This window comes from Rhinichthys klamathensis, unplaced genomic scaffold (assembly GCF_029890125.1).
Source record: "Rhinichthys klamathensis goyatoka isolate OS25496 unplaced genomic scaffold, OSU_Roscu_1.1 h1tg000449l_1, whole genome shotgun sequence".
NCBI classification, from domain to species: domain Eukaryota; kingdom Metazoa; phylum Chordata; class Actinopteri; order Cypriniformes; family Leuciscidae; genus Rhinichthys; species Rhinichthys klamathensis.
The window spans coordinates 300,760-321,346 of NW_026606942.1; the positions used below are offsets into that span (position 1 = coordinate 300,760).

General features: G+C 46.0%; 1 protein-coding gene and 1 long non-coding RNA gene across 2 annotated transcripts in view; both read left to right on the forward strand.

Annotated features, from left to right (window-relative positions):
- The window catches only part of LOC130071641 (uncharacterized), a 97,094-nt gene that overhangs the window by 49,307 nt on the left and 27,200 nt on the right, over nt 1-20,587 (forward strand). The gene's annotated exons all lie outside the window — the stretch shown is intronic.
- Nucleotides 1,511-2,079, forward strand: LOC130071642 (uncharacterized). Its single transcript, XR_008804017.1, has 2 exons — nt 1,511-1,891; nt 1,971-2,079. It is a non-coding gene; the product is annotated as an uncharacterized LOC130071642 (long non-coding RNA).

Sequence of the window (20,587 nt, forward strand, 5' to 3'; positions counted from 1 at the left end):
TTATTTGTCATTACTCCATGCCCAATATACTAGCGTTATACTAGCTTTACAGGCTAAACTGTTTTTAGAGATAAAACTATTAACATTCGATAATCATGAAAACAAATCTCAGATAACGGTTGACTAGAACAATGTGTAATTAGACCAAAGGTTCATTTTGCGCCGGAGTTCTCCTTTAAACCATGATAGAAATAAGAGCAGTTAGAACAGCAAAATATGTGGGGGAGCATTGAGGGTGCTATATTCCATTGCTACTGGTAGCACTTTAATATTAATACAGAGTCAATAGTAGGTCAAACTATTTATTTTTCAAAGGGTTTAACAACAGTATTTGGTTATGGTTATATTTGAATTGGTTACAAAAGAGATGTTTATGATGATAAAACATACAGGTAATTGTATCCAGCATGTATTTAGAATGTTACCTGAGAAAGAGAAAGAGAGAACTGAATTGGTCTGGCCTATGGCGTTTAATCTAGTTGTACAGGAATGCAAAGCTCAGGTAGAGAGGAACAAAGCCACAAGAAAAGAGGCAGAAAAAATAAATGGCAATAAAGCTCTACTCTTCTTTTATCCCTTCCTTGGCCATGTGAGTAAAAAACAAATGTACTAAATGGGGCTTTTCATTCTAAATAGGACTTTTCACACAGAGCATAACTCTAACCTTGGGTAAAGGAATGTTCACTCTTGTAATTCTAGATTTTTCACATTGCTCATAATTTACCTGGGGTTAACAATTAATCCCGAGCATTCATAAAATGACGTTTCACACTGTAAACCCTGTTAATGTCATTATTTACAAATTTGTGTCAGTGTCATTGATTGGATGGACGCCACACACAATATGTTTACATAAAGGCTCTAACAATATAATATGAGGATGAGCAATCAAGTTGTTGTAAGGAGGTTTTGACAGTGGCAAGAAAAGCAAAAACTCTGAAGTATCTTGAATTGGCTTTCATTTCTGGTAAGGCATGCTCCAAAAAAAAATAAAAAAAATAGATAACATGGAACATGGTCACCCAACATAGGATCAAAAATAAAATAAAAACATTTACAACAGAAAAAAAGGGACCAATAAAGATAACACTTAATACATAACAATGAAAATCAAAAGTTGGCAACAAACTTGGCTTTGTTCTCTTCATCAAAGATTTGGACTCTCTTTTATAGATCAGGTGTCACGGAATGGTCAGAGCTGAGTCGAGGATACAAGAGCAGGATAAGATGATTTTTATTAAATAATACGAAATCAAACAGGCTATAAACAAAAAAAACCCAGAGGGGGAAAACAAGAGAGGTTTCAGGAAAAAACAGGTAACACAAGGAAACATTGACAACGAACCAGCACAGGACAGCAAACACAGGGAGACTAAATAGGGGAACAAACAAAGGAGGGTAACGAGAAAGACAGGTGGGACAAATTAACCAATAATCAGATAACAAGATGGGAGGGGCCAGACAATAGACAGGAGAGCACATGGCACAAAGGAAACACACAATAAACAGAACTAGAACACAAGCACATGACAAACCGGGAATGTCAGAGCTCTGTCACCCACTAAGATAAAACCAGACAGAAGTGACAGAACCCTGACATCAGGCTCCTCACCCTACATTCAAACAGTCTAATGACAACTCTCAGTCAATCACAAACTGGATATTCTAAGTTTAACATTAATATTAGGAACATTTCCACTTTTTTCTATAATCATCTATACAAGCATCTTCATCATGCTCTATTTCAACTACAAAAACCCCATAAGCATTTAAAAACACATGCATTCAATGCAAAAACTTTCTCATTTCAACTCTTCCCCCTCAGGACGGTAGCCTATATATGTGGCTTCCTGTTTGCGGGCTTCTCCTATTAGAAAGCTCAGAGGAGAAGGTAAGACAAAAGAAAACCATTATTATTATTAAACAAAGCACTGTTTGTCTACTTGCAATTGATGATTTATTGTTTACAGAACCACAGATACAGAGAATGACAAACATTAGTCACACTGGAATGTGCACCTTCCCTGTGACGTTGATCTGTGGAAAAACAACAATGAATAAACTTATCTTGTACAAAACAGTGTTGTGTAATTCTTCGAATTGAATCATTTATATCCCAAACACTCTTTTATCACACAAGTGTAACCATAATTGTAGATTGCATTGTCAAAACCAACCTGACAGTTTAATGTAATGTTAACCTATAAAACTAAGTGGTTTCTTAAGTTTGATAATTAATCTGCTATGTCATGTTTTTGACATATTTACACTGTAAAAAATAAAATCGTAAAAAAAACCGGCAATGACTGGCAGCTACGGCTGCCAAACAAAAACCGTAAAAATAAAGTAATATATCCTAATTTAAATTGAGTGCAAAAAACTTTTCCAAACTTTGTCCTTAAATGTTTTACAGAAAAACACTGTTATTTTACAGTTATTTCCTGAATTATTATGATCAAACACCTTCACTGTGAAAAAAAAGGTCAAATGACTGTCAGCAATGGCTGCCATACAAAAAACATAAAATGAATGTAAAATATCCTAATTTAAATAATAAATACTATTTCAGAAATCTTCATTAAGCTTTTTAACAGAAACACAGTTGTTTCACACACATATATATATATATATATATATATATATATATATATATATATATATATATACTGAATTTTTACTAAAAAACATTCACTGTAAAAAGTAAATATCTTGCTATAAACTACATGCATGATTTACTGTGATTATACGTCATCAACAACTACACAGTTACTGTCTGTTAAATAAAGCAACACACAGCATTTCATCAGTGTTACTCTGCTCATCCTGGACTGAAGCTCAGGCTCTACTCTTCAACACAATGGTGACACACACAAAACACACCATACAGAAACACTTTACATCCCAACAGAACATTAAACACCAACAGATCTCTCAAGATCTCAGCATCTTCACTTATTACAATCCTTCTTTCACACTAACATTCTTATTGAGAAATAACAGAGGTTTAGAAGTTGATATTTTATTGAAAATAATAAAGTTTGATGTCACCATGATAGAGGTCAGTGTTGGCTTTAGTTGGGCTCTTGACCCTTCATATATTAACATTAGTTTTTCTCTTAACTGTGCATGTCTTTGATGCATATTTGTTATTGTAGGATATTGAGAAAAACTCAGATCAAATGATGTTGGTCACTTAATAGTGATAATATTCATCAAGCAGTTGTCTGCTGTATTGATACCACCTGATTGGTATGACTTTTTAATGGCTGATTAAGTTGAAAAATGTTAATTGTTAATTTAGAATGCCAGTATTACTATAGGAGATCCTACAATGCTGTGATATAAGATTTTATGAAGTCATTATGCAAAAAATGTTTTGACAGGATCATACAGACTCACTCAGACATCAAGAATTAGCGTGTGAATCTCAACAATGGTGACAATGAAAAAAAAACTGACCTATTATAAAGTCACAAAAAGGCTTTGTTGATTGTCACCATTGTTGAGATTCATATGTTGATTCTTGATGTCTCTATACTCCTAACAAAATAAACCAACTAAAAAAAAATTATGTAGAATATATATATTTTTTTAAATTTGAGATTGCAATAATACTGATCCCACAATATTTCAACAAATCATGTGAAAAAAGTATGATAATAATTGCCTTTGTATAACACTAAAGTCCATCTATATATAATGTATTCACAGCTAATAGAGATTTGACTGTCATATCAGTGAATCAGATCATCATATGATCACTATAAAATGATCAATAAATGACCAAGATCATTTTATATTTTCTCTTGCAATTATTGCCATAATAAATGTGCATCAAAACACAGTTAAAGCAGCCAGAGAAAAAGTAATGTTGAAACTCAAGAGTCATGAGCCCAACTAAAGCAAACACTGATCTCAATCATGGTGACATCACATTTCTATTAAAGTTTTTTACACTTTATTTAAATTAGGATATTTTACTTTAATTATATGGTTTTTGTTTGGCAGCCGTAGCTGCCAGTCATTTGACCCTTTTTTTACGATTTTTTTACAATGAAGGTATATGATCATAATAATGCAGGAAATACCTGTGAAATAACAGTATTTTTTGTTTTATTTGAATTAGAAGATTTTACTTTAATTTTATGGTTTTTGTTTGGCAGCCGTAGCTGCCAGTCATTTGACCCTTTTTTTACGATATTTTTTTCACTGAAGGTATATGATTGTTATTTTACAGGTATATCCTGAATTATCACAGTGTTTTTCAGTTTATTTAATTTAGGATTTTTTACTTTAATGTTACAGTTTTTTGGGGGCTGCCAGTCATTTGACCGTTTTATCATTTAACTGTTTTGTTACTGTTTAATTACAGATTATATTTGTAATTTTACATACATTTTTATGTAATTTAAGAAAACAGAAAAAATACTGTATGAAAAATACAATCAATTTCCTGTATAAAAAATGTGAATCACTGCAATTTGTCATTAATGTCACAATACCTAAAATAACAGCTGAATTTTTATTTTACAGATATTATTTGTAATTTTACAGTGTTTTGAGTACAATTTAAAATGAAAGAAAATGATCGTCAAAAAATCACAGTTAGTTTCTGTAAAATTAGGATTTTTTTTTACAGTGTATGACAGGTTGTGTTGTCTTAGTAATGTCAAGTTGTCATGACAAAGACACTGACAGGTTATGATGTTTTGGTTTATGTCAAGGTGTCATAACAAAGACATCTCAAACAATGTCATATTTGCATTAAAAATGTCATAATTGAGCGAATGTCACTTAATGACAGTTGTCATAAACATGCATAAACACTCATTCATATTCATGACGTGCCATGTCATGATTATGAAAGTGTCATGTCATTCTTAATCTTATGCACAGCACACCCCTTCAAGTAAAGTGTTACCAAGTTTTCTGTGAAACACAAAAGAAGACTTTTTTCAAGCATTTTGGTAACCAAAACATTTTTGGGATCTGGTTCCAAAACATTTTGGTTACCTTTGACTTCTATGAAAAACAGACATTATTTAGATCACATACTTGTTGCTTATCGCTGCTCACCACTCTGAGTTCTGGGAAAAAGTCTTCTCATTTTTGTAAGAAATCACTCGAGTCACAGAGTTCCAGATGCCAAAAATGTAGTCTTTATTGGTGGAGACAATAAAGCTGAGATGCCTCCAGAACATCTAACAACCTCAGTCAAGACCCTCACTTTTATACAGTTTCTTACACCTCACCCCCCAACTTTGCTCAGCCAATGAGCATTCATTAGGTCTTTTTTTTATTATTATTCACCCATCCTCCCCAATAAATCATCTCTTGTCTTGGGTCCACAGTGGCGAGCCGTCACCTGGTTTATCATCAAGGCAACATATAGACAACTGTCATTTGCATCAGTGCGCTTGATATACGGATCTTCATATTAAAACATCTGACAGGGCTCCAGACTAACTTTTCCACTGGTTGCACTGGTGCTACTAAATTTCTCAGTTGGTTGCACCAGCATATGCACATACCATAGTTTTGCACTGATGTAAAAAGACTGACAGTGACAAGACCTCATGTTAGCAAAATGTTTTAATCTTTTAACTATCAAATCAAAATATTCTCAAAAAATATATTAAAAAGTTAAAAGTAAAAAGATGACTGTGAAAAATAGTAGTATTTAATTAAATGCATTTATGGTGAGATTACTACATTTTATTTAATTAAATGCATTTATGATGAAATTCATTGTCATGTCAATTTGTGCTCCTTTTGACCACGAACTATGCGCTGTCACTTTAATTCAGCGCGTGCAGCACAGCAAAAACAGACTCAGGCTGCGTTCCAAACCGCATACTCAATGAGTAGGTACTTAATTTCAATGAGTACTTACTTAACGAGCGCTAAAAGAGTAGGTATTTATAGCCAAATCTCATTGAGTATGAATGTGATCCGGACATCATCCGCCATGTTGACGTTATCATGTGACCTACGACGCGTTATCACAAGCGCAACAACTTAAAAGATGAACGACACGTTTAATTAATCTATCTATAAATATCTTGATATTGATGAAACTTGCTCATTTTGTGGTATTGTTGAAGAAACAGCTGCCAATTTATTTTGTGAATACATTTAGGGTTGATTTAAGTTGTTATATTTTAAACCCTACTAATGTGACCCACAGTTTTTTCCTTATAACGATATATTTTTTTTAAGAATCCCCAAAATCGTCATCTCTTGAATATGTTGTTAATTTCTTTATTTTATACCAAAAAAGTTTCTCCTTTAAAGGTGCATTGCGCAACTTTTCATGTTAAAAATACCTGTTTTTCTTCCTATACATGCTTAAAGAACGGCCTGATGGGCTGAATGAGCCCTTCTCTGCTTACTGAGATTGCCTCTATAATCCTGTACAGTAAAATATATAAGAGGGATTCGGGCTCGAATTTGAGACTGGGCGTGACGTCATGCGCGTTCACGCTCACCAGGCTGTCTCGCAAGTTTGTGTATTCGCCGGCGCCGCCATTCTCCGCATCAGCGGACAACTCGTGCGTCAAAAGTAGAAGATGGATTCAAAGAGACCGGCTTGTAGTCCATTCCAAACCCCAACGCAAACTCCACGTAAAGTAAAAAAGAGAAAAATTTTGTCTAGTGCCACCAAAAGGGCCAAATTGGAGTCAGACAAGCGTCGGAGTTTGACGAGAGTCAACCTCGGGAAGGCATTTAACAAATGGAGAGATCTCCGGTCTGCTCTTGGTCTCAAACGGGATCCTCAGTTGGCTTTTTTCTTGATAAAACGGTAAGATATAGCCCAGTCTCTAATGTTTGATACGGCCAATCTATGTATGACAACAAATGACGATGCCTAAAATGTGTAATGCTTTAGCGTAAGCTAGATACATGTACAATCAGAATTGATTTTACTACCATTGTTAGTGAACAGTTTCATAAACTAGGAATTGTGTTCGGAAGAATAGTACAACATGAAACATATCCAATAAAAGATGCTAACTATTTTTTTGTGCATGGCCTACCGATAACGTTAGCCTTGTGTCCATTGCTAACATGCTAAGGTGTTCATGTCGTTGACCAACAAGGAAGAACGCCGTTGCATTGGCTATATTGTCTTTTTCAATAAAAATAGTAAATTATAAATCCTTTCACTGCTGTCACTGCTATTCTCAGTGCTTCTCTCCACAGTAACATCAAATTGGTCAGAGCTCGTATTCTATCAAAACGAGGAAAACCTAAAATATTTTGGTATTGTGAAAAAATACATGTTTTATTCTGAACATTGCAGGAAGGGAAATACAATGGTAAAGGGGTAAATATTTTTACTTTACTCATACTGTTTAGCAGACTAACTATTTACTAAATAAAGTATTGACACATTTCACATTAATGTTTGTCAGTGTGTATTGTCCCTGTCAAAATATCTACTAAATAAATCAGCGCTACATGTAGTTCAGTGATTAGCAAAACAGTACAAGATTCTTGAGTGTGATATAACATGCTGAAAAATATGACCGATAATTAGACACAAATTTTGAGTAAATTCTAACAGAAAAAGTATGTATTGTTATTGGAATATTCTACTTAGCAGATCAATACAACAGGCTGAACCCCGCAAGTCTTCGGCGGCTTAGCCTGTTTTGGCTTTTATGAAAACGTCATGGTGACATTTGATTGTTTATTACCGTGAGACATTTGAATGAACGTTGTTGGCCAACCGTGTACGGTATGATTATTATTTTGAACTATTGCGAAGTAATCAATTATATTGTTCATGAACGTGTTTTCATAACAATACAATCATAGGTGGATACAGTAACGTTAAACACATAAACAAAGTTTTCTACTACCCCCGTTCTCTTACGAGTGTATCTCTCGTACTGCGTAATAGTTTACGCTAGGGGAAAAACTCTTTTCCGCGAGATATTGAAGCCAAAAATTATCCTTAATTTTTTATTAATGTAAAACGCTTTGCAGCAGCAAGCAGACATAGACGAAACAGCTCGCGCGCCTATTGGTTGCTCTGCAGCAAATGCAGCAGCCTATCGAGAGAGACTCTGCGTGACGTAATGACCAATGGGGGCAATTCGCGCCCATATCGTCACGTCCCGCCAGAAGGGGCGTGGTCTCACCCTATAAATATGCTCGTTAGGCTGATACAAGCTGATTTTTACCTCTTCAGCGAAGCACACGCATCGCTGGATCCGGAGTGAGAAGCCGCGCCGTCGAAGCAAGCCTTTCAGCGGGACGAGCTCTGGAGTCGCTGGCCTCGCCGCCTTCAACTGCCGTACCTGCTGCGCTTTCCGGCGTTCTATATCCTTTCATACTCTGTGTGTATTTACTCTGTTGAGAGTGTTTGCTCGCTTACTTGACGCGACTCACACTTCTCTCACAAAAAGAGCTGCGTCTTTTTAAAGATGCCTTCCTGTGGCTCGTGCCGCGCCCCGCTCAGCGATGGAGACCGGCACGTCATCTGTGTTTCCTGCCTGGGTGAGGATCACGCGGCTCTCGCGCTCGCTGACGGCGGATGCCCTCATTGCGAGCTTTTGCCCATGGTGACTCTGAGGACTCGCCTGGCATCATTCTCCGAGCCTTCACCGCAGCTCGCCGTGGTGCCGCGCCGCAAGAAGCGCCGCGCCCAGCGCGCTCCCGAGCTTTCTCCAGCCCGCCAAAGCTCGCCGGTTCACCCGCCAGCTTCACCGGCTTCGCTCGAGTCGCTCACTGACGGACAACGGCCGCCGCCTGCCGCCGCGTCCATCCACGAGTTTGACGAACCCACCGAGGCGTGTTCTCTTCTGGCATCCGATAGTGAGGATTGGGCGAGCTCCGTGGATCTCCCCTCCGCTAGCGTTTCCCGCCAGACCACTGGTAAGAGAGCCGGCATTGAGACTGAGCTGATGCGTCTGCTCTCTCAGGCCGTGGAAAGCATCGGCCTCGATTGGGAGGCGCCCGCGCAGCCGCCGCGCAACAGAATGGACGGACGCTTTCTCGGAAATGACGAGGCTCCGACGAAATCGCGGCCCGCGCCCTTCCTCCCGGAACTTCACGAGCGCGTGCTAAATATTCAGCGCGGCGTGAAATCCTTCCACCACGGCGCGATAGTTCCGCTCAAAAGGTTTCAGAAAATGCTGGGGCTGATGGCCTCAGCAGCCTCTGTACTCCAGTTGGGCTTGCTCCGCATGCGCCCACTGCAGATGTGGCTGAAAGCGCGGGTTCCACCCAGGGCATGGACAGCGGGTCTGTTTCGCCTCAGGGTCGACCTTCAGTGTGTTTCAGCTCTGGAACCTTGGAAAATAACCGACTGGTATCAGTCAGGTGTGAGTCTGGGGACCGCTTCGAGTGTGAAGGTGGTGTCTACGGACGCCTCCACCTCGGGGTGGGGAGCGCTGCTCGAGGGCAGACCGCTAGCTGGCCTGTGGTCTGAACGGGAAAAGCTCCTTCACATAAACTGCTTGGAGATGATAGCAGTCGACAAAGCGCTACGGCGTTTTTGTCCCCAGGTAACAGGCCACCACGTCTTGGTCCGGTCGGACAACATGTCAGTGGTGGCATACATAAATCGCCAGGGCGGCGTCAGGTCACGAAACCTTCACAGGCTGACGGAACGCCTCCTGGTCTGGGCTCAGCACAACCTGCTCTCACTGAGAGCAGCGCACGTGCCTGGTCACCTGAATGTGGGACCAGACAGACTGTCCAGGAACAAGGTTCCAGCAGGGGAATGGTCGCTGCACCAGCAGACTGTCCAGCTGCTGTGGAAAACGTTCGGCAGAGCACAGGTGGACCTATTCGCGTCCCACGAAAACGCTCATTGCCCGGAGTTTTTCTCGAAAAGCAAGGACGCGCTGGCTCATGTTTGGCCCCGCTGCCCCCTATATGCTTTTCCTCCTGTCTCGCTCCTGCCTCAGGTGTTGGAACGAATCAGGGAGAACGGATGCCCAGTGCTGCTCGTAGCTCCGCTCTGGACAAACCAGACGTGGTTCCCTGCCCTGATGCAGCTGACCAGCACTGCCCCATGGCCTGTACCATTGAGGAGAGACCTCCTCTCTCAGGCGGAGGGCTCGATTTGGCACCCTCGCCCGGGGTTGTGGTCCCTGCACGCATGGCCCATCAACGGGTACCCGCTAGCCTCCCAGAAGGAGTGTTAAACACGATCGCGCAGGCTAGAGCTCCGTCTACCAGGCGGCTCTACTCCTCGAAATGGTCTGTTTTCTCTGCATGGTGTCAAGCCCAGAGCTTTTCACCTGTGGAATGCGGGGTTTCGGAAGTGCTTTCCTTCCTTCAAGAGCTACTGGATAAGGGCAGGACCCCATCCACGCTCAAAGTATATGTGGCGGCCATAGCAACGTTTGCAAAACCGGTGTCTGGCCAGTCGCTGGGGAAAAACGACTTGGTCGTGCGTTTCCTTAGGGGAGCTCGGAGGCTGAACCCTCCCAGGCCCCCTTCAGTCCCGACGTGGGACCTTTCCACGGTCCTGGAGGCCATGAAAGGCGCCCCGTTCGAGCCAATCCAGCTGGTGGACATGAAACACCTGTCGTTCAAAACAGTGTTTCTCATGGCTCTCGCTTCAGTGAAGCGCATAGGGGACTTACAGGCGCTTTCAGTAAGCGCGTCGTGTATGGAGTTTGGGCCTAATGACTCGAAGGTCATTCTCAAACCAAAGCACGGGTATGTCCCGAAATCCCTCAATACACCGTTCAGGGCCCAGGTAATTTCCCTGTCCGCCCTTCCGGTTCTCAGTGAGGAGGAGGATGCGAGTCTCCTTTGCCCCGTCAGGGCATTGAGAGCTTATGTGTCATGCTCGTCTGTTTTCAGACAGACGGAGCAGCTTTTTGTTTTGTTTGGCGGGCGTTCCAAGGGACTCGCCGCCTCAAAACAGAGCCTATCCAGATGGATAGTGGATGCCATTGCGCTCGCTTACTCTGCGAAGGGCCTACAGTGCCCCTTGGGTGTCAGGGCGCACTCCACTAAAGGCGTGGCCTCTTCGTGGGCATGGTCGAGCGGGGTTTCCCTGCAAGATATCTGTACGGCCGCGGGCTGGGCCTCGCCGTCTACATTTATAAAATACTATAACCTGGAGGTACCCGCCTTACAAGCTAAGCTTTTGGCGGTCTAAAATTCAGTGCTATCTGCCCCGCTGTGCGGCCCAGATGCTGAGTTTACTGCAGCCCCATGAGTGTTGACACACGTATGGCCACCCAGATCAGGCTGAAAGCTTTCACCCTGGCTGCGCGTTTTATTGTCATATTATAGCCCCGCTGGGTGCTTTTTTATAGGGAATGACGCTTCCAGCCTCTCTTCCTACACTCTATGTGAGTTCATGGTGATTATGCACTACATGAGCCCTGGGCTTCGGCCCCCGGGACTTTGGTGTTGGATCCCTGTACGCACGGCGTGTTGCATTGTGTTCCCCTAGCGTAAGCTATTACGCAGTACGAGAGATACTCTCGTAAGAGAACGTACTCGGTTACTAACGTAACCTCGGTTCTCTCTAGAGAGGGAACGAGTACTGCGTATCTTGCCGTGCTTGGAATACGCTCTGGTTCGCTTCAGTGATAAAAACCAGCTTGTATCTATCAGCCTAACGAGCATATTTATAGGGTGAGACCACGCCCCTTCTGGCGGGACGTGACGATATGGGCGCGAATTGCCCCCATTGGTCATTACGTCACGCAGAGTCTCTCTCGATAGGCTGCTGCATTTGCTGCAGAGCAACCAATAGGCGCGCGAGCTGTTTCGCCTATGTCTGCTTGCTGCTGCAAAGCGTTTTACATTAATAAAAAATTAAGGATAATTTTTGGCTTCAATATCTCGCGGAAAAGAGTTTTTCCCCTAGTGTAAGCTATTACGCAGTACTCGTTCCCTCTCTAGAGAGAACCGAGGTTACGTTAGTAACCGAGTACGTTTTCCCCTCACACATAAGAGTAATTTACTCAAATGTCTTTCCTTCCATATATTTGAAATGACTTGCAGATTTATAACTTTATTACCTCTGAAGACAAATTGGCTGTACACCAAAGATCTGTGCGGCAGATCCTCCTTTAGTTATGAACAGCTCGTGCTCGTGCATGCGTGTGCGTGTGGTCTATGAGCGTGCACAACTCTGGTTGCAGTTTCGCTTGTCGCCAGAGGGGGCGTAGTTCTGCAAAAACTCAGAAACCTGCGTTTTGCACCTTTAAGGTTTCCTCTTTTCTTGATGAATTTACCTCTCGTTTCATCCCTCAGACTTATAACAACAAAACAATTTTTAATGTATTATGAAGAACTATTTAAAGATATTTAGCCTTGTTATTGTTCTTTTTTCCTGTGTATAAATATCATTTTATGATGTACACAAACCAATGATCTTTATGTTTTCTGTTTTGTCATTATGATTGTTCATTGTTAGATACAACTATGGTATCTTTCCATGATCTTTATGTAATAAGTTTATAAGTTTAAATGATATGAGCGACGGGTGCACTAACACTTCATAACATCAGTAACTCGACAGCACAGCCTAGAACAGTTTTCCTCGGCGTTTGTAATGTCTGCACAAGGAGACGGGCCGCTGCTCGAAGATCTCCTTTGGAGAAAACTGTTGTCTTTATACTCGAAAAATGTAAGTATCGCTCCTTAAAAAATAATATTACCTCAGAATGAATTGCATTGTGTCACAGTCCTCGTCTGCACCTGTCTGTCCTTGTCTGCACTACACTTCCCAGAATCCTCCTTGTCTCCACACCTGAACTCACTCCCTCACTTACCAGCCTGTTCCTCGTTATCATCATCTGTGTCACCTGTCTTCACATCATTATGGTTCATTTGTCTCTGTATTTAGTTTCTTCTGTTCAGTCTGTCTTTGTCGGTTCTCGTCTATGTTACATGGTGTAAAGCCGAGTGTTTCCGTATGACCGTCATTCTGTATCTGAGTTTTGATTATATAAGTAAATGTTTGAATTGGAGTCTTTGTGTCAGCCTCTCCTTCATCCTGCACCATCATCCGTGACAGACCCGTGACAGAAGAACCGACCAAGTAAAGAGTCAGCATGGGAATTCTTCTCACCCCGGTTAACCCAGCTCACTCTCCATTCACCCCAGCCGATCGTCTGGTCCATTGTTTTCAAGACGGTAGCCCAATTGAGGAATATGTGGCAAAATTCCTTGAAATATCCCACCTCGTGGACTGGACTGACGATGCGCTGAAGACCGTATTCTGGTGTGGTCTGGATGAACCTTTGTACCAGCAAGCTCCAGCAACGGCAAACCCAGGTTAGTTTGCCCGGTACCTAGATCATGTGCTGTGGTTGTGTGGCTCAACCTTCACCATTGGTGAGGCGGATGACATTGCCACACAATCACCGTCTCCAGCCATCTCCATCACGCCCACCATCAAACCAGCCACCGGATCGGTATATGGACGTCCAGGACTGGTTTCCTGCATCGCCGATCCCCCACTTATATCAGCACGTGCTGCCAGGAAGGCCATAGTCCCAGAGACCGTCCAGCCAGAGACCGTCCAGCCAGAGACCGTCCAGCCAGAGACCGTCCAGCCAGAGACCGTCCAGCCAGAGACCGTCCAGCCAGAGACCGTCCAGCCAGAGACCGTCCAGCCAGAGACCGTCCAGCCAGAGACCGTCCAGCCAGCTCTGGATGACGCAGTGCTACTTGTGGGATCCATGGCTGTTGTGTGTGTGTGGGCAGCACACACATTCATTTCAGCCCATGAACCCAGCCCTGAGCTTCCTTCGCCGCTGGTCCCGTCCAGCCCTGAGCTTCCTTCGCCGCTGGTCCCGTCCAGCCCTGAGCTTCCTTCGCCGCTGGTCCCGTCCAGCCCTGAGCTTCCTTTGCCGCTGGTCCAGTCCAGCCCAGAGACCTCTTCGCCGCTGGTCCCGTCCAGCCCAGAGACCTCTTCGCCGCTGGTCCCGTCCAGCCCAGAGACCCCTTTGCCACTGGTCCCGTCCAGCCCAGAGACCCCTTCACCGCTGGTCCAGCCCAGAGACCCCTTCACCGCTGGTTCCGTCCAGTCCAGAGACTGGTAATGACTCTGTCACTCTCCCCTTTAATTTTTTTGGGGGGGCCATATGCCCTCGCCGTGGCCGCCCGAAGGGTCCGCACCGCCATGGCCGCCCGAAGGGTCTCCACCGCCCTGGATGCCCGAGGGTCCGACAGCTCCACCCTGGACGCCCGAGGGTTCGTCTGCTCAGCCACGCCCACGTCCTGCTCTGCCATGGCCACGCCCAAGTCCTGCTCCGCCATGGCCACGCCCAAGTCCTACTCTGCCATGGCCACGCCCACGTCCTGCTCCGCCCTGGCCACGCCCACGTCCTGCTCCGCCATGGCCGCCTGGTCCATCCTGGAGTCCATCCTCCTGCACCCGGTCCGCCTTCCCGTTACGGACTCCAGGATGCCCACCCTCCCACCCCTGTTTTAAGGCGTGAGGTCACGCCTACCGGGAGGGGGGAGTAATGTCACAGTCCTCGTCTGCACCTGTCTGTCCTTGTCTGCACTACACTTCCCAGAATCCTCCTTGTCTCCACACCTGAACTTACTCCCTCACTTACCAGCCTGTTCCTCGTTATCATCATCTGTGTCACCTGTCTTCACATCATTATGGTTCATTTGTCTCTGTATTCAGTCTGTCTTTGTCGGTTCTCGTCTATGTTACATGGTGTAAAGCTGGAGTGTTTCCGTATGACCGTCATTCTGTATCTGAGTTTTGATTATATAAGTAAATGTTTGAATTGGAGTCTTTGTGTCAGCCTCTCCTTCATCCTGCACCATCATCTGTGACAGACCCGTGACACATTGTTAGCCCACCCCAAAACTTAAACAAAATAATATTAAATGCTGACCAATAGCCTACTTAATTATATTACTTTTTTTATATACTAAAATGATATAATTTAATAAAACAAGCAAAATGTAATTTGTTTTGTCATATGAGTTATGCATGAATACACGTGAACATCTCAATTGTCAGTCAAGCAATGAATTAATGCATACATTAAATAATTATATTTTATATACAGACAACAATAAGATAAATGAGTAAAAGAACAAATAAAAGTATAACCATCACACAATAAACAAATGTATATACAATTCAACAACACATGAAACTCGGTTACCTAACGTAACCTCTGTTCTCTCTAGATGAGGGAACGAGTATTGTGTAAGTAACTTACGCTACGGGTAAAGTTATCTTTTCTCGAGATCTGAAGCCAAAAATTATCCTTAATTTTTCACACTTTGTCAAAGCAGTGCAGCAGGCAGCAGACCAAAGCAGGCTAAGGGAGCGTGCTTATTGGCTGCTTCGCAGCAACTGCAGCAGCCTATCCATGAGCCTGGCGTGACGTCACGCCCAATGAGGACACTTCGCACCATCCGCGCGTCACAGCCCGCCAAAAGGGGTGTGTCTACGTGTATAAAGGGGAGGCTCAGAGGCTGATTCTCTAGTTTTCTTCTATGAAGCGAGTGAGCTCGTGGCGAGAGCACGGCAGGTTACGCAATACTCGTTCCCTCATCTAGAGAGAACAGATGTTACGTTAGGTAACCGAGTAAGTTCTCTTACGAGAGGTTCTCTCGTATTGCGTAAGTAACTTACGCTACGGGAACTCTTTGTCAACGCCGTGTGCGCGCCAAGCATACGCTGCGTACATCCCAGGAGCCCTGGGCCAGCGCGTCCTCGCTTTTGGAGAAAAATCTCGGGCAGTGCGCATTGTCTTTCGACGCGAAAAGGTCTACTTCCGCTTTGCCGAATAGGTGCCACAGCCGCTGGACTGTCTGGGGGTGTAGGGACCATTCTCCCAGAGGAATGTTGTCCCTGGACAGTCTGTCTGGGCCGACATTGATGAGGCCTGGCACATGCGCGGCTCTCAGCGAGCGCAGTGAATGCTGGGCTCACACCAGAAGGCGTTCTGTCAGGATGCAGAGTTTCCTGGACCTGACTCCGCCCTATCGGTTCACGTAAGACACCACCGCCGTATTGTCCGACTGGACTAGAACGTGGTGGTCCTGTATGAACGGGAGGAAGCGCTTCCAAACAGTTTATGTGGAGGCATTTCTCCTGGTCTGACCAGAGGCCGAAGACCGGTCTGCCCTCAAGAACGGCGCCCCAGCCTAGGTTGGAGGTGTCCGTCAAGATGACTTTTCGGTGTGAGACAGACCCCACTGTCACACCCTGCTGGTACCAGTCGGCTACCGACCAGGGGCTCAGGGCTGAGACACAGCTGTGAGTCACTCTGATACGTATGCCGCCGGACGTCCAGGCTCGGTGAGGCAAACGAGCGTTCAACCAGCGCTGCAGCGGGCGCATGCGCAGCAGACCTAGCTGAAGGACTGCTGCAGCCGATGCCATAAAGCCCAGCATCCTCTGAAACTTTTTCAGGGGTGCGATGCTGCCTTCCTGGAAAGACGCGACCAAGCGCTGAATACGGCGCGCGCACTCTGTTGACAGCCGCGCCGTCAGAGCCACAGAGTCCAGTTCTATACCCAGAAAAGAAGTAGACTGACTGGACAGTAATGAGCTCTTGGTCCAGTTGACTGTGAGACCCAAGCTTTCCAGGTGGCTGAGAAGCACTGTCCTGTGAGAAATCAGCTCCTTCTCTGATTGTGCTAAAATTAACCATCATCCAAATAGTTCAATATTCGCATTCCCTGATTCCACAGGGGGGCGAGCGCCGTGTCCATGCACTTCGTGAATGTACGGTGTGCTAGGGACAGGCCGAGCGGCAGGACGGTGTACTGGTATACCTGACCGTCGAAGGCGAATCTCAGGAATGGCCTGTGACGGGGTATGATTTGAATCTGAAAGTAAGCAACTTTCAGATCGAGGGTGATAAACCAGTCTCCTGGGCAAACATGCGTGAGGATTTTCCTGGTAGTGAGCATTTTGAACGGTCTCCTCATCAGGGCTTTGTTCAAATATCTCAGATCCAATAGTGGTCTGAGGGCTCCGTCCTTCTTTGGAACGAGGAAGTAACGGCTGTAAAAGCCCGACTCGCTCAAAGAAGGGTGCACCCTTTCTATGGCCCCTTTGCACAGAAGTTTCGCTATTTCTGCACGAAGTAGATGTGCTACTTCCCCATTCACTCTCGTCTCGAGACGCGATATAAAGAGCGGGGGACGGCGAGCGAACTGTAGTGTATAGCCCTTCTTTACTGTGCTCAGCACCCATTCTGACGCACCCTGAATAGCATCCCATGCTTTTGCATGTAAAGCTAGGGGCAGAATGGGCTCCGGGTTCTGATCGCCGCACTCTGCGAGCTTGAGAACCCGAATCGGAGGCGCGCGCTCTCTGTGCTTGTATACGGCAGCTCGCACACAGCGATGGCTGGCCGTTTTATACACGATGTCCCGGTGGCTTTGTACGGGGAACATATTGTGTGGTATATGGGGAATGACCGTGAAACAGTGGGTAGGCGTGTGCACGGAGTTGTGGCCACGTGATCTACATCTAACACTAGAGCGGCATTTGCCAGCTTCATGAGAGTGGGCTCTGTGAGAGACACGGGATTTATAGTGCTTGTGTGTAGGGGTGAACACTGGGATGTGGGCACATTTTGCGGCGTGAGCCGTAAAACCGTAAAACCTTTTTGAGCTTTCTCTGGGTCGCCGTGACAACGGCGTTTAGATGTAGGCGAGCGGGTTGTATTACCGGTTCGTTGGCTGCATAATACTCGCCTGCAGTAACCATGGCAACGGGGACTGGCAAGGCGGGAAACTTTGACGGCGGTCCGGCCGTGGCGGGACTGGTCCGTCTTCTCCTTCCTAGGCTTGCTAGGAGGACTTCGCGGGCTCGGGTTTCAGCGCTATCCTCGGTCGGGGTCCCCGCGGGGGAGGCGGTCCGTGGTGGCTGTTCGAGCGCGATCTAGGGCGGCAGCCCTGTCGTCGCTGCGGAGGTTGAGCTGGGCGCTGGGCGGAGCTACGCGCAGGCTGGTCACGTGGACGGCGTGCAGCTGAGCTCGAACGACGAGGCAGAAAGAGATTCATGGCCTGAGTAGTTTTCTGCACCTCTGAGAAGCGGTCAATGATCCCGTTAACCGCTGGGCCGAAGAGGCCGGTGGGGGAGAGCGGGGCGTTGAGAAAAACCGCGCGCTCTGACTCTCTCATGTCCGCGAGTGTCAACCACAGGTGCCTTTCTGTGACGGTCAGCGAGGACATACATCTACCCAGGGCCTGAGCAGCGGATTTAGTGGCGCGAAGGGAAAGATCCGTCGCGCTCCTTAAATCCGTGAGGGAAGCCGGATCCGGGCCTCTCTCGTCCAGTTCACGGAGGAGATCAGCTTGGAGGATCTGGAGGACTGCCATCGAATGCAGAACCGAAGCGGCCTGTCCGGTGGCGGAGAAAGCGCGGCCGACGAGGGCTGAAGTGGTTCTGCAGGGCTTAGAAGGGAGCGCAGCCTTTGAGCGCCAACCAGCGGGCGGGCAAAGGTGTGCAGCTACCGCTTCTTCCACTGGGGGGATAGCGGTGTATCCCTTCTCGGCGGCGCCATCAACCTGAGAGAGCGCCGAGGGGATGTGAGAGCGGACTCTGGCCGAAAACGGAGCGTTCCACGACTTGGAGAGTTCCGCGTGGAGCTCTGGCAGGAAGGGTGCAGTCCTGGATGCAGGCGCTTGATGGCGGTGAGAGAGAAAGCAGCCGTCGAATCGGTTAGGCGCGGGCTCCTTGGGCGTCGACCATTCGAGGCCCAGCTGGTCGGCGGCTTTGGTGAGGAGGCGCATAAGCTCCGCATCCACGCCGGCGCGAGTCCGGCCGGATTCCTGGATCGACGGGGCGGAAGAGAGGTGCGAACCGGACCAATCCTCGCAGTCGGATGCCAGGATGGAACAGCTGTCAGCGGCGTCCCCCACTAAAGAATCCGCTTCATCCCCTGAGGCGGCGGCGGCGCGGGCGGGAGCCGACGGCTGCCCGTCAGGAAGGGGGGGCGGGGACGGAGACAGAGAAGCCCGAGGGAGAGGTTCCGGCGGGCTTTTGGGCTCAACGTCCGTTTCCGGTGGTCTCTGGGAACGGCGCTTCTTTCTGCGCGGTCCCACAGAGGCGGAAGGAGTGACAGCTTCCTCGTTGAAAGCTTCAAGCCGAGCCCGCAGGGTCGACATTGAGAGCTCTTCGCACTCTGGGCAGCCGCCCAAGGCGAGCGTGGAGGCTGCGTGCTCGCGGCCCAGGCAGAGAGCGCAGATGAGGTGGCGGTCTCCGGCGCTGAGCGAGGCTTTGCACGAGCGGCAAGAAATACGAGGCATTTTGACAAAAACGCCTTGGCTCTTTTAGAAATATAGCAAAACACAGTAGTGAAAAAGGATATCGACGCCGGATAGCGTAGCAGGCACGGATGGCTGAAGGTGGCGAAGATGGCCGGCTTCCTCAGACGCTTCCTAAGCTTGCTGGTCGCTTGATTCCAACGGCGGCGGCTCTCAAGATCCAGCGATGCATAGAGCACGCTGAAGAGAAGAAAATCAGAGAATCAGCCTCTGAGCCTCCCCTTTATACACGTAGACACACCCCTTTTGGCGGGATGTGACGCGCGGAGGGTGCAAAGTGTCCTCATTGGGCGTGACGTCACGCCAGGCTCATGGATAGGCTGCTGCAGTTGCTGCGAGGCAGCCAATAAGAACGCTCCCTTAGCCTGCTTTGGTCTGCTGCCTGCTGCACTGCGTTGACAAAGTGTGAAAAATTAAGGATAATTTTTGGCTTCAGATCTCGAGAAAAGATAACTTTACCCGTAGCGTAAGTTACTTACGCAATACGAGAGAACCTCTCGTAAGAGAACAAATCTTTATTCAAACTACAAGCATGTATTTACAGGCGCTGAACCCCACATCTACTGCCATCTCAACACAGCGGTTCCCATTCTGTGGCTTTATTCTGATGAATTCACCAGAGGTGACCGTGCCTTCCTGCCGGAGCCTGTTGCTGTGCTGTGCTTCACAATCTGAGGCGATAAGGGCAGATGGAGAGATGGACCGTCTCATCCATGGCACCGTTTCCAGGATTCAGCTCTGGGCTCCTCATCCTCAGTGCTCACACCAGTCTGAATAAAAACATGTTTAGTTACTTTATAGATTTGTTTATTTACAGCACATTTGTCTAATGTCAACAGTGTTGACAACAGTGAATTAACGTTATCCTATAATAATGCCACACATACATCACTCAGATGTCTTTTTCATGTTGTGATGTGCTCATCTGCAATATGTCAATACTTACAATATTTTCCTTTCAGACGTAAATAGACATTTTAAATAAGCGTGTTTAAGATGTATATGGTTATGTAAATCCACTTTAGAGACGTTACGTGTGCTTAGAGCTCCCCTGTTAGCTAGCTATACAAAACATGTTTTATAGCAAAATCACAATTATACTATACTGTCTAACTACTTTACACCTTCAACAGTTAAAACGTTTACTCTATAGTAGTTTAACACATAAGGAACCGTGTTTACTCACATTTGAAAACCCCCAGCGTCGCTGATCTCCGTGATGTTTGATAATGACGTATGCTCTCTCGCGTGGCCTCCTGGGATAGAAGAGTATCCATCGGTTGAGCACTTAAAAATTGGGCCGGAAGCATTAAGCCATCCGGGAACTTCTCCCCTA